The sequence below is a fragment of the Etheostoma cragini genome, chromosome 19, assembly GCF_013103735.1.
Source record: "Etheostoma cragini isolate CJK2018 chromosome 19, CSU_Ecrag_1.0, whole genome shotgun sequence".
In the NCBI taxonomy this organism is placed as follows: Eukaryota; Metazoa; Chordata; class Actinopteri; order Perciformes; family Percidae; genus Etheostoma; species Etheostoma cragini.
The window spans coordinates 4,824,435-4,838,617 of record NC_048425.1 but is presented as its reverse complement, the minus strand read 5'-3'; the positions used below and the strand labels follow the sequence as shown (position 1 = coordinate 4,838,617).

General features: G+C 39.7%; 1 protein-coding gene across 1 annotated transcript in view; it reads left to right on the top strand.

Annotated features, from left to right (window-relative positions):
* Positions 1-14,183, top strand: part of ndrg2 (NDRG family member 2) — a 31,106-nt gene that overhangs the window by 569 nt on the left and 16,354 nt on the right. The window lies entirely within an intron of this gene.

Genomic DNA, 14,183 nt, shown 5'->3' with positions numbered 1-14,183 from the left:
CACACACACACACACACACACACACACACACACACACACACACACACACACACACACACACACACACACACAAAGTGTGGTGTTTGTCTTTCTTTGTTGGAATGGCTGGTGGGTGTGGTGTTACCAGCAGCCGTGTCCATAATTTTGCGGCTGTTCATTTGAAACAAAATTTAAGTATCGTACTTAAATGGTTGACCTCAACATGAACAACTTGGCTACTGAAAAATACAGTTTTTAGTGGGAGATTAAAGGATCAGCTCACTCAGATTTCAGTTCACACGTGCACAGAGTTTGGGTTTTATCTGCTAGATATCTGAGATGTATGCCTTGCAATTGGGATGAATGCAATGTAATTTGTGTTGCTGAATGCACTGACCAACACTATTTAAAGCAGTGTGTCTTTTCGAAAACTGTCTTGCTTACTAACAGTTTTTTGGGGACTATTTCTTGGGAGAATGTAATTCCTACATGTATACTCTAATGTATGATGCAAGGCTCCTTGCAGCACAAACACTCCATTGACCCCTATTGAATTGAGGATGGATGCAGAAATCTCAGAGGCTGATATCTCAAAACCTCAGCAGATAAAAACAGAACTATCTGCACAGCAAGCTACCACTATGCAAAAGTAAAAGAAGTGCTAGTCTAAACAACCCTGCTCTTTATGGAATAATATAGCACCACGAGGACCAGCTACAACATTAAAACAAATTCATAATTTAACACTCTTAGTGTCCATTTTGACTTTAAGGGCATTTTTCTGCATTGGGGTTTACATTCAAGTACAAGTATGACTGCAGGATTTAATTAATTTGAATAGATTTTTTTTAACATTATTTTAGTAATTACTTTTACTTAATGGTTATTTGGAATCCCTTCTGGTTAACACTCGGCTACATCCCTAAACATGTCTCTTTTGTCTCAATTTGTGTGAGCTGATCGTGTTGGTGGGAAGACATGTTTGTAGACTTCAAAGGCCTTCCCTCTGATCAGCTCCAGTGTCACACATAACAAGTCATGGGGTATTTTTAGAGGTCAGGAGAACAAATTGTTCTGCTGGGCTTATTTTTTTTTATATGAATGTGATTAGGCTCCCCAGATGTTGAGCTGCAGCAGAACGAATCTTGTGCAACACGTCTATTCTTCATATGGATTTAGTAATGTTCTCGACATAAAGTAAATATTACACTGAATGCTGCTTGTTTCACATTATTGTGGATTTAACACTTTTGGTGTTATGTCCTGTTTATCAGACTAGTAAACAGTTTTATTGACATTTTGTTGAATTATTAATCAAAATAAGCAATTTAATAAAAAGGCAACAGAATCATCAAACATTCATCCCAGAACATTAGTGATTTTACTAGATTTATTTGATACAGTAAAATAGTAATGGCAGTCTAACATTTAATACTGCCACACATTATTGTGTTTGTGTGAAAATACACTGAAAAAGAAATATTACTTTACTTTACTGCTGGGATTTCTTTACCTCAACACAAGTTAACACACTGTTCATGTTTGGGCTGATGGATGAAGTCTAGATCCAGTGTGTGACCAATGATCTTCTAGGAGACCCGGGTTGTAGTTACTTTAAATAAGCCGGGTTGTCAACATGTCACAGCGGTGATTTGTGGTGTTTTTTTCTAGAGTTGTGTCACATCCATCTGTCAAGAGCAAAAAATAAACTGGATCAGTTGTCCTGTAGTCTGATGCAACCTCCCCGAGTGTTTGTGTTCTGGCCAGACTAATAATCCAAGATCAACTTGTTGACATCATTAAATTGTGGTGGTTCAGACTCCTCCTTTGCAAACATTTCTGAACCCACTGGCTCAACAGGAACATCCACAAATGATGACTTGAGGCATTTGACATTGTGAATGCTATAGCGATCGTCATGTTTGTCAAGCCCATGTTTCATTGTCTCTGCCCCATTGAATGTGTTGCTGTGGTGGCTATTGACCAAGCTGACCTCATTACGCACTAGTTGTACCATCATTAGAAATCGCCTGCTGTGTTCATTTGAATTGTCAGTGGCAGTTTGACCTTTTGACACCAGGCAGTCGACTCAAAAATCCTCCGTCTTTCTGAAACATTGTTATCTATGACAAAAATAAGAGTGAAGGAAATTGCAACTGTAGCTGATCAAAAATAAGATAACTTAACCATACGTGTGTGTGCTGTAAATATTAGAGTTGTCCAATACCAGTACCCCAATACATCCTAAAATGCTGGTACCGGCAAGTACGCAATCCTACGCAACAATCCGATTTTAGCCTTGAAGAACATCGACTTGGAAGTTCTTAATGTTCTTTTTCCGTTACGACTGGCTCTCAAATTAGATTAAAATGTTTTTTTTTATTATTATATGGCATTTATTCTCTGTATTTATTTGTTCATGTTTCACAAAGGGTTTAACCTAAGGCAGGCCATACATCCATACAGGGTCAGCTGTTAAAAAATATTTACATATCTAGTAAATATTAAACATTGCAATTGCATAAATGTGCTCCATCTGCCACAGCACATTCACTTCCTTGGCTGTTGATATGAGAGGGAACTATACTCAGTCGTATTCAAACAGTCACCTTGCCTGTTGACTCTATCAATATTAACATTTACTCCTGCAGTGTTGGCTAATCCATCAGTGTTGACTGAATGCTCAACCTGTTAGTGGGCTCAAGCTTGATACAGCGTTGAGGTATCAAATCAGTTTATTTCAGACCTTCAGTTTTGGAGAAGTGGACTCACATCTGAAGAGTTAATTCCAAAAATTGGCATCACTTACCCAAAGATTACAAATCATTACTTGTAGTAACAATGCAGCTTTTGACAATAAAATAGTTTTATTAAACGGAAATGTTAACCGATTTGAGATTATTTCCTGAATTGAAATGAGCTACAATGATAAATTGACCAATCTTCATCGTGTATCAACTTAAAGTTATAGATTATTGTGTGCATGTATAGCAAACCTCCAGTAAACAGCTATAATTGGAGGGGGATTCAGGTCCCAGAATAACATGGAACAGAAGAGCTGTTGACATCACGACTGCTCAGAAATAGTCCTTGTCCGTATGTTGAGGTGTTGACGCTGAAATGATCTCTGTAAGTGAACGCCAGCTGTTGGGTTCATACAGACCTGTCTGTGTTGTGACATGAGCGCTGTGTCTCAGTGCAGCTTCACCGCCGAGCCACTGATGAAATAGGAAGTATTATTGTAGTGAGTGGACTCTGTTATTGTGTGTGATGGTGTTTCTGCGCTGATGGTGCCACAGAGCGGATGTTCACGTGTGTGGGTGTAATTGCCACTTAAAAGTTAGTTTAGTTTTCTTCTCAGTTTGAATATCGCTGTTTTATGTCATTTTATATAAGATACAAGCTGACTGCCACTTTAAGTACTTTGCCATTTCAACAACCATGAACATTGAGTACATTTACACACCAATATTCAACTATTATTCCAAATATGACAGTATTCTGAATTTGATACAGGTCATGTAAACAATCATAATACAGTTGGATATTCTGAATATGACCTTTTTCCCGAATACAGCATTTTCCAATTTTGTAATAAAAAGCCTAATATTTATATATATATATATATATATATATATATATATATATATATATATATATATATATATATATATAATATGTATATGTGTGTGTGCACTGAGGAGTCTTAAATCCCTCGTGGCTTTTATTTACACGTGCCAGCTGTGTCCTGTGTGGCCCATCTGAGTGCAGCTACTGTAACTAACATTGTCTAATGTTGCACTTCCCCCTGTTGGCACCAACAGAAACATTGATTCTTCTCTGTTGACAGTAGATTCAGCTCAGTGTGTTAAAACCTGGCCAATGTGACACGAGACACCATTGAGAAAGCAAAACAAACACTGAAATTTGTGCTCACGGGCTACTGAAAAAAATCCATCATTTGAAGAACCATAGCACACCGAGCACTGCTGAAATGTTGCTTACCACTCAGACCTGCATGTCAGCTTGTGTTCAGGGGATTTTACACAGGTTTGTTTAGCTTATAACAAAAGAAAAATAAATCAATGTTCACCGGCACATTTCATAACATTGTGGACAGCAATCAACAGCCAAAACTACATACAGAAAAGCTGTTTTAACTGGGTTTTGTTATTAGTTGTTCATACATTTTTATTTTTTATTTCAACTTTAAGTTTTGTATACAATTGCACGTAGCGCAACAGTGCAGCCATGTATACAAAAACAGGTATACAGCACAATACTGTATACATACACAAAAATCTACCCACTCCCCACCCTCTCCAATACCCATGCAACCTCGCAACATCTGTACAAGTACACATTTGGAGTGAGTGAACCTACAATGTGCCGCCCACTGACAAAAAGGCAAGGTAGAATACACCCTACAGACAAACAAGATGATACATGAAGAAACATTATTACGAAATAAAGAAATAACAGAAATAAAAATAATGTTTACAATTTTTATATATATTAAGAAGATATTTAAATAGAGGTAAGTCATTTAGTTATCCTCCTCTTCCCAGTCTACCGCAGAAACCTTATCAAAATAATTCCTGAAAGACCCCAAGGTAGAGTAGAGTTCTTCCATGTTTCCTCTGAGAGAGTATTTTATCTTTTCTAACTTTAAATGATACATGACGTCTTAAAGCCACCTGGTGTGGGATGGAGATTTTGGGCCTTTTCAGTTCAGCAGGATAAGGCGTCTGGCTAGTAAAGTTGTAAATGTCACCACTGTTGGAGAACCTCATGACAACAGGGAGTGGGAGTCAACAGGCCTGGTCCCAAATAGTGCTGTGACTGGATGGATTTAAATGGAAATTCCTAAAGTGAACCTGAGTGATGTAAATACTGTCTCCCAGATTGTTTGTAAGCGAGGGCAGGCCCAGTACATGTGTATTAAGCTAGCTTGGGCACTTTGACATTTTTTTGCATAAAGAGGGGAACAGTTTTGCCAGTTTCACCCTGGTGATATGCATTTTGTGAACAATTTTATAATTGTAGCAAGCCGTGTCTGGAACATGGTGAAAATGCATGCACCAGTCTCAACATTTTGCTCCATTCCTCCTCTAAAAAGTTGAAGCCCCAGTCTTTTTCCCAAAATGCTCTTATGTCAGCAACTGTCTGTGGGTTTATGCCACTTATGAAGGTGTAAATTAGGGAGATGGCGCGTTAATGTGGCAATGCTATGGCCAGTAATTAGTCCAGTGGTGTTGGGGGGCCAAATGGGGAAAGGTTTGATAATTATATTGAACAAAATGTCTTGTCGGAAGATTACAGAAATGGTCAGAGGTCTTGAGGTTCAACTGACTGAAAGAGGCAAATGCCCGTCCATGTAAAGGTCTTATATGTAGCAGATGCCGTTTGAATGCTAAGCGCTGAAAGCAAGGTCAAGCTGTCAAGCTTTGAGGGTGTAAACAAGTGATTATGCAGTAGTGGCGCCCTGAATGAGATGCCATTTCAATTAAAAGGTTTTCTAAACTGTGCCCAAATCCTGAGAGTATGAGTTACAACTGGATTGTTAGTCTTCTTCTTTGTATCATTGTATCATACTCCAGTTGTGCAGTGGCAACGGAGTAGGCTGAAGTGAAATTGTTTTCCATCTTAACCCAAGATGGTGCCCTATCTCCCTGATTGTGTGCCCTCCATTCAAGGATTTTCTGTATATTGCATGCCCAATAGTAATGTAAAAGGTTCGGTAAGCCCCCCCCCCCCCTTCTATTTTGTTATTTGTAGATAAGGCTTCTTGATACTGGGATGTTTACCAGCCCAAATACATTTTAATATTGCTTTGTCCAGCTCTTTAAATTTGTTGTAGAAATTGGAATATTTTGAAACAGAGAAAGCGAGGAACAATGTTCATTTTGACTTGGTTAACACCAAGGTTTAACACCATTGGTTTAAATTGTATATTTTCAACAGTCCAGAAATCCTCTAAATGAGATTGCTTTCTGCAAATTGTGACACACATGGATATAAATGCACTTTTGTTTAAACATTGCCTGTGAAACTGAAGATAAATAGGTTAGATGTTTTGATATGACTCTCTTAGGCAGTGGTGTACACAAGTACAGGTTTTTGTAGCCTGAACTTGTGTTTTTACTGTCTGTACAGTGAAGAGGAGCACATTAGCTGATGGCTGAGGCAGTGCGGAATAACGTTGCACACTGCGTAGGTGTCTGAGATCAGTCTACAATATATATCCTGACCTTGTGAAAAACCTTTTTGTGTTTTCATCTTGTTATTGTCTTAGCCAGTTGTAGTGTCTAGTACATTTTAGACTGGGTTTTTATGAAATATATGGATTTTTATGTTTTTACATTTTGTGTTGGCGTACTGGAGCATCTGGGTCAGAGCGTATGGATTTTATGTTGTGTAGGTGAATGAGACTACAACAGTATTCTTTATACACTAGCATCTAGGCCTGTGCGTGTGCGTGTGCGTGTGTGTGTGTGTGTGTGTGTTTGCGGGGGAGCTGCTCAGTCCTTTGCCCGATGGCTAGAGGCCAGATACAGATAGCCTAGGCATCACAATGCCTTGTCTGTCCCCACAGGCCTGTACAACACCCTATTTATAGACAAACACTCTGCACAAACTCCATTCATATTTCTCAGGTTGGATGTGTGGAGTACAGTGTGCAGAAGTATCTTTTTTTTGTAAAGAATGAATCATGTGGGGCAAATTTTACACTCTGTGACTGTTATTTTGAATTAAATCAACCTAAATGCGTGCAAATGTGCATCCAGTCTGGTGCTGTCAGAGGCAACAGTTCACTGTGTGTGTGTGTGTGTGTGTGTGTGTGTGTGTGTGTGTGCATGTGTGTGTGCGCTATTGGCATACCAAAGTGCAGTTTCATAATCTTGTTTCTCAATAGATCCACAGCTAGAGGAAGAGCTGAGCTGGGCAGAAAATAAACAACAAAAACATGTCCGCCGGGGTGACGTTTTGACCCTCACTGGTACGCACAATATCCATGATGTGAAGTGTATTTATACATAGTAGGTTGTCTGCAGTTGTGTCACAGATATCCTAGCAACAGGTCTGTAGGCTAGCAATGGATCAATATGGCACAACGGAAAAACGCTACCCGAAACTTATAGAATGCCCTCCCAAGCAAACTTCAGTTGTTGCTGGAAATGTTGCAGAAACATGTGTTTATGTCAAAGTTTTGAGTAATTATGACGTAGTACAGAAGTGGTTTAACTTTATTATAAATGATATAGGTTTCTTCTATCGCTTTTTCTGACATTTTTGTCAGTTCTCAATGTTGTGGGTGCTTTTTTGATGATTTTTCCAAAGTTATTTGAAATTTCTTATGTTGACATTTTCAGCTTATTTCGAAGGCCCATTTTTTTGTGATGAAAAAACTGAAAACGGGTCAAATTTGACCCTAGGACAACATGAGGGTTAAAAGTTGACAACTAATTGATTAATTGTTGCATCTCTAAGTGTGATTGACTTGTGTTGGGAACCTGTCTAATTTGAATGTGCTTGTTGAAACCTGTTGTGTGGTGCAGTTGAAGTTGTTTTGATTATCAATCATTGTCATTGATGAGGGATCAAATGTTTAATCTTGTCAAATCGGTTTTTGACTGTTGTTCCGACAAAACAAGCAATTTGAAAACATCACCTTGGACATTTTACAGACCGAAATGATTAATCAAGAGAGATTAAAAAAAACGTAGTTGTAAGTTGCAGCTGTAGTACTGTAGCAAATCAGTAGCAATTTTAAAATGTGGGAATATGTCTAACAATATTAGAAGACACTATAAGACTTTGAGCACCAGTGGGACCATTTTAAAACCAAATGATAAGGGTTCCTAAAACAGAACATTTGAGTCCCGATCAGGAAGAGCTCCGATCAGGATGTCAACACGACTTTTAGTAGATTAATGATATTTCCTGCGTTGGTTGTACTGCAACCACACAGCAGCCGGTAACAATGCTGCCGCAGTATAACCTATTTTGTTTGTGGATATAAGCACACCCAGAGGAACCATTTTTCTAATACACACACTACTTAAGCAATTAGCCTTTTAATAACTCAACAGCAATCAAAGCACTTTGGTATTGTTGTAACATTAGCTCATAATCATTTACTCCACATGGCTTCATTTTCATCTGCTCTGAGCTCATTATCAATCAGACTCCGTAGTGAGGAGGAGACATTTAGTGTCCATGAGCCTAGAGTCTGGACATCTAATCTAATATTCAGTTAAACTGTATTCCCCCCTCATTAGCTGTTCATATTTGAGCCCATAACGGCAACAGTTTGACATCTTTTAGTAATGTTTCAGCAAAAGCTTCTGCAATAATGGAGTAACTCATCTAATAATGTTTTAATGGAGCAGGATAGCGTTTTTAAATGGGATTAAGAATAATGCTTGCTAAATTAACCTTAATGTTCTAAATATACATATAGGAAACGAATGAAGATAGCACCCTACTGACACTATGTTTTATTAAAGCTGAGAAGAAAATGTGTTTTTTGATTGGCTGCAAGTGCAATCAGCTCACGAGCCATTTATCTCTGTCAGCTCTCAGCCAATGGCTCCAACATAGAAATATACCCGAGTGTGAAGGTCAATTAGTGTTTGTGTGTGCATGATTAAATGGATCTGTGATCATGTGCTCGTCTGTTGGCCTATAACCTCAATTGAAGCAATCGATTCAACCGCCTGAGCCCCTTTCAGGTCTTTTCTTTTTGTACATGTAGCTGAATAAGCTTTCACTGATCGGATCTAAACAAAATCAACCCCTGTCTTTTGTACATTCACAACAATTAGCCATGGCAATTACTGGTTTTGCTTCACTGATACTCATTCACAGCTATTGAGCGAACAAACTGAAAGTCTATCTGTTGGCCACCATGAGATAAGGGGCGAACGAGAGAGAATTTAAATAACATGGATAAATAAAGAGAACAGGGCAGAAAACAAGAAGTACATGCTAGTTCTTTATCATCCATACTCATCCAGAATTTGTTTGATCTGTTCTGTGCATTACATTTCCTAAAGGTTTGTAATTGTGCTGCACATGGTTGCCATTAAGAAATGATTGCCATTATTGAAAATAATAGAGTTTGGCCATTGTGTGACTCTTTAACCGTCTCTAAAACTTACAATCATTCTGAAAAAAACAACCTCTACAAGTTCCTTGAGTCAAAGGTGATGTCTTCAAATGGCTTGTGTTGTCACACCAACAGTCAATTAACGACAACGTAAGATTTGCACATTTGAATTACCTCCTCAAAGGAGTTTGGTTCTGTAAGTTTGTTTGTCAGCAGGATTTTGGAAAGACTACTCACCCGATGACTCTGAGGGGGGTTGTGGCAGAAGAACCCATTACATTGTGGAGTGGATCTGAATCACAGGGTGGATACACAAATTAGTTTTAACTTTTGTTAACGTTGCGAGATAGAGCATGGCCTTTGAGAGAGGTATGCACTCCAAGTGCCCTTCTAGTTATTATTCTGTTCTTTTAATTTTAATTTAGGTCCAACTTCAATAGTCTGCTTGAATGATGAATTATGTTATTAGTGAATAATAATAAGTAAAACTCCCAATCTAATATACCTGCAGCTGTTATTATATTTGAGGAAGCAATGGGTGAACCTGTTCTTTTCATGAATAACCTTTGTCAAAGAGCCCTCTCACCTTTCAGGACAGACAGAAAGACTGGATGTCTGAGGGGAGATGAGGTCATAAAGGAGGAAACAATAGGCAGCCGGAAAATGAAACGAAAAAATGAGCTGAGCCGCTAAGTGTAGGCCGACAGAGGATTTGAGGAGAGAAGAGGCCAAAGTGATCTGCTGAGAGACAACGAGAGAAAACAAGCTTTTCTCAGATGCTCTTGTGTGCTCTTTTTGGAGAGCCAAGGTGATCCACACATGCCCATCCAAAGCCGTGGGAAGCAGCACAGGGGATTTAAGGGGGGCCTTGGCTCAGAGAGTAGACAAGGGGAGCTTTGGCTCCTCTCTGGGTCCCCATGGTGGCTGATGTTGAGCCTCCTGTCTCTCCAGGCATTTATTGCTCATTTTTTCTCTCTCTCTCTCTGACTGCGTTTTGTCCAGCAGACGTAGCAAGACACCCCAAATAAATCTGATGCTCAAATTAATTGCAGGAGAGTGGATGTACAGTAGGGTTAGGGTAACCCTGACCCATATATACAGGTTTTCTCCTTGATGCAGCGGGCCCGGGTTCGACTCTGTCACTCCCCCCCTCTCTCCCCCTTTCAGCTGTACAAAACAGTTGTTGTTGATGTGCGTTTAAGCCACTACTCCCTCAGAGACAACGTGAGGTTTATTTCTCGTTGGTATACCAGACCACAAATTAAATTTGCCTTCCTGCACAAAAGCAAGTTCATACTCGTAAAAAAAAATCAACCTCTTACCACCTTCTTTTAACGTCTGTGACAGTCACATACAGCATCACCCTGAAACATGAGAGATGCATCCTTATTGATCTCCATGTGGAAATCAATGGAATCAAAATGCAACAATACTGTAAAAGCAGTAATATACTGTAGGATATAATCTAATTAAGGGATATGCATACATATTAACCTGCAGACACAAAGGGTTGTTCATGTGAACAGAGTAGATGGTACATGTTGGTTACCGTTAACTAAAGTTGCAACAGTGTTTGATCAAACATGCAGTGAAAAGCTAGGCTTCCTGTTACGTTCATTTCCATGTGCATACTATCCTTATGTCACATTGCTGAATTGCAAAGCAAACAATTCAGCTTCAGCAGACCGTCAGCATGCAGATCTCAGGCATCACTGTGCAGTGGTACCCAGGTGTGACAGCAGTGAAGCTCTGCAGACTAACACGATTTACTTCAGGACAGGGAACAGATTCGGTCCTGAGAGTGTTTGTGGCCTCACCACCTGGGTGTGTGTGTGCATGTGCGTGTGCGTGAGCAGGGTGATAAAGTTGTGTGACAGAAGCAATTGCATGCTTGCACATAAATCTCCAGTGACTTATGTTTGGAAATGAAAAGATGGCATTGGATGCTTCACTCAGATTCTTATTGTTCACTTATTCACAACTTTGGGTCAGTATCAATGCTCTCAACAACCTTGTTTAAGCTATTGAAGGGAGTTGTTTTACCTAATAATAACGCAGTAATCAAAATAACTATATTTAAGCAGTCATGCATGTCCGCCAAAAGCCACATGTTAAACCAGGGGGGTTAAACTCCTTCAGGGCCACATACCCCTAATTTGAGTTCAAGTGGGCCAGACCAGTAAACCACTTGAGAAAGATCATAAACTTTATCTGCCACTGAGTTTCTTGTCAGCTTGATGTTGGCAAACGCAAGTTGCTTTTGCTACGACATTTTTCTAAGGCCACTGTAGAAAAAAAGAATGATGTTACGGACCCGGGAGAGAGAGGTAGTATTCCGAGAAAAAACTCTAATCTAACTAATGTTAAAGTCTCAAATTTAGGGAAAAAATTCAGGTATTCTCTAAAATTAAAGTGGTACTTTTTTGTGGGCCATTTTAGGCCTTCATTTGACAGGACAGCCAATGACATGAACAGGGAGAGATAGGGGGGAAAGACATGTAGTAAATGACCGCAGGTCGGAGTCAAACCCGGGCCCGCTGCATTGAGGAGCAAACCACTACACATGGTGCCCGCTCCACCAACTGAGCCATCCGGGCGCCCAAAGTGGGAATGCATTACTTCTCTGCAACGTTCACACTTTGAGAAGTCATCCAGTGGGCCTGATTAGACCATTTGGCGGGCCGGTTCTGGCACATGGGCCATATGTTTGACATCCCTGGGTTAAACCCTTCAGCGTTTGAGACTTCAGCCTATGTTCTCAATATAGTTGTCAACTTAATGCTCATTGCCCTACTTTAGCACACTGTTGATGTGTCTGGGTGTGTATATCCGAGTGTCTGGGTGCAAAGCTTTGTTCAGAGCTGCAAACACTGGTGGCAGCAGAGAGAGAGAGAGAGAGAGGGAGAGAGAGATGAAAGAGTCTGCCATTCGAACTGCTTGCCCATTTATCCTTTTCACTTGCTTGGTCAGTGAAGTGAAAGATGGTTAGACAGAAAGGGGATGGCAGGAATGAGACAAAGACCTGCAGTGAGATAGAGAATGAGGAGCGATGACTGGCAGAAATGGAGAGAGAGAGAGAGGCCGGAATGAAAAGTCAGCAGCGTGACAAAGGAAGGATGCAGGGAGACAAGGTTGAGTGCAGAGCTCTGAGAAGGAGATTAAAATAAAAAATGAGAAATGAAGACAAAGGAAGAGAACGTTTTCTTGTTTGACAGCAGCTGTATGAACGACTAGTGGTTGATTAAAGAGAAATTCAAGTTTTTTTTTTTGTCTGTGCGAGTTGTTTTACTGTACAAGATTAAAATGAAACAAATGTTTCTCTCTGACGGCAGGAACATACACTCTGATCATCAAACTTTGCTGGCAACAGAGTGCTGGCACGAGTTGAAGATGCTTATTTCTCTTGCAGTGCTGGACTATCTCATATATCATATCATATCTCACATAGAAATATGAAATGCATTGCATTGTTGGCAGACTTCATCCCCCGTAGCAGCAGATTGAGCGTTGAACAGCCTGGCTCTTCTGGAACGTGTATTCTGGTATGTGACATACCAAAGCAGCGGGGGGGGGGGGGGGAAATGATGAAATGTGCTGACTGTTAAACAAGATCACTGGAGCTATAGGGGAGGTTGGCAGTGTGGATAAAATTTTCTGTTTTGGTATGTATACCACCTCTTTATTTATTCAGGGAGTGCCAATTGAGAGCGAGCTCTCATTTTCAATGACCCCCTGATTATTTGCCATATAAATTTACAATATAGAAATTACTTAACATAGTCATTAATATACAGTTGCAATACACAGTGCACATACTAAACAATTACAGAATTTCAAAGGTCCTAAAATCAAAATAATGTGGCCTTTTTGTTAAAATAAGATCCAATAAGTTGGCTTTTTTCAAGGTTACCTGAATCAGGCCTTGTAGGAGAAGAGATTAGCTGTGTAAGGTTTAAATCAAAACACAATTATTTAAAAACAGATGCATTGGTTAGCCACTCAAGAGTCAAATCACCATCTACTACAACTTCTGAGGATCCGTGAGAGGATATAAGACAAGCAAGTTCAGATATAAGACAAGCATTGGTGCAATGGGAGCACAATATGCTTTTGTAACGAGCAATCGTCCACAATTAGCATTTGTCCCAGAGAGACACTTAAGACACTTAAGGCCAAATATTCAAAATACTTTGGAGTAGAAACAGAGCTAACTATAGTAACAGAAAAGCATTTCTCAATAAAGATGGCCATGCTAACGCGTCCAGATAGCTCAGTTGGTAGAGCAGCTGTCCATATATAGAGGTTTGCTTCTTGACACAGCGGACCTGGGGTTTGACTCCGACCTGCGGCCCTTTGCTGCATGTCATCTCTCCCCGCCCCCCGTTTTTATGTCTTCATCTGTCATGTCAAAAATAAAGGCTGAAAAGGCCCCCCAAAAAGATGGCCCCCCCTCCTCCTTTTTTAGAGGATATCTTCTCTTATGTTGCAATATTCATATTTATCGTGATTAGAATAAGTTTTCTGGAGTATGGTTCATCACATTGTTACAAAAATCTTCTACTGTCAATCGAACTTATCGTTTCAAGTAGGGGTTGTGCTCCAAGGGGTATGTTTGATATTTTGGCATGTGGGGGTACATGGTGTGGTATGTCCAGGGGGTGTCGTCTGTCTGCAGCTATAGGTTTACATATATTTGCAGTACAGAATTCAGAGCAGCAGAGCTTCAGTTTTGTTCTGATCTATTTAGAATTTAAATTTTGCTCGGTAAATATACTGGATGGGCATTAGCTTAAGGACGGTATATAAATAAATAATTTCGTTAAAGCCTAACTCTTGCCAAAATCCAACCTAGTGTCCTTTTGTGAATGTACCTGAGTCAAACTTTAGTTTAAAAGCATAATTAGGACGGAAAGGCCACTTTTAAGATTTACTGTTTTTCAGTGAAATGGCCTTTTGAATGGCAGAGCTAGGGGCACTACTAGGATAGCATCCAAATCACTATTTTTAAAACACTTAGAAGGCTTAACACAACCTAAAACTTTTCTCCAAGTATCACCAGGGGCTCTAACATGAACTCAGCATTGAGAACATT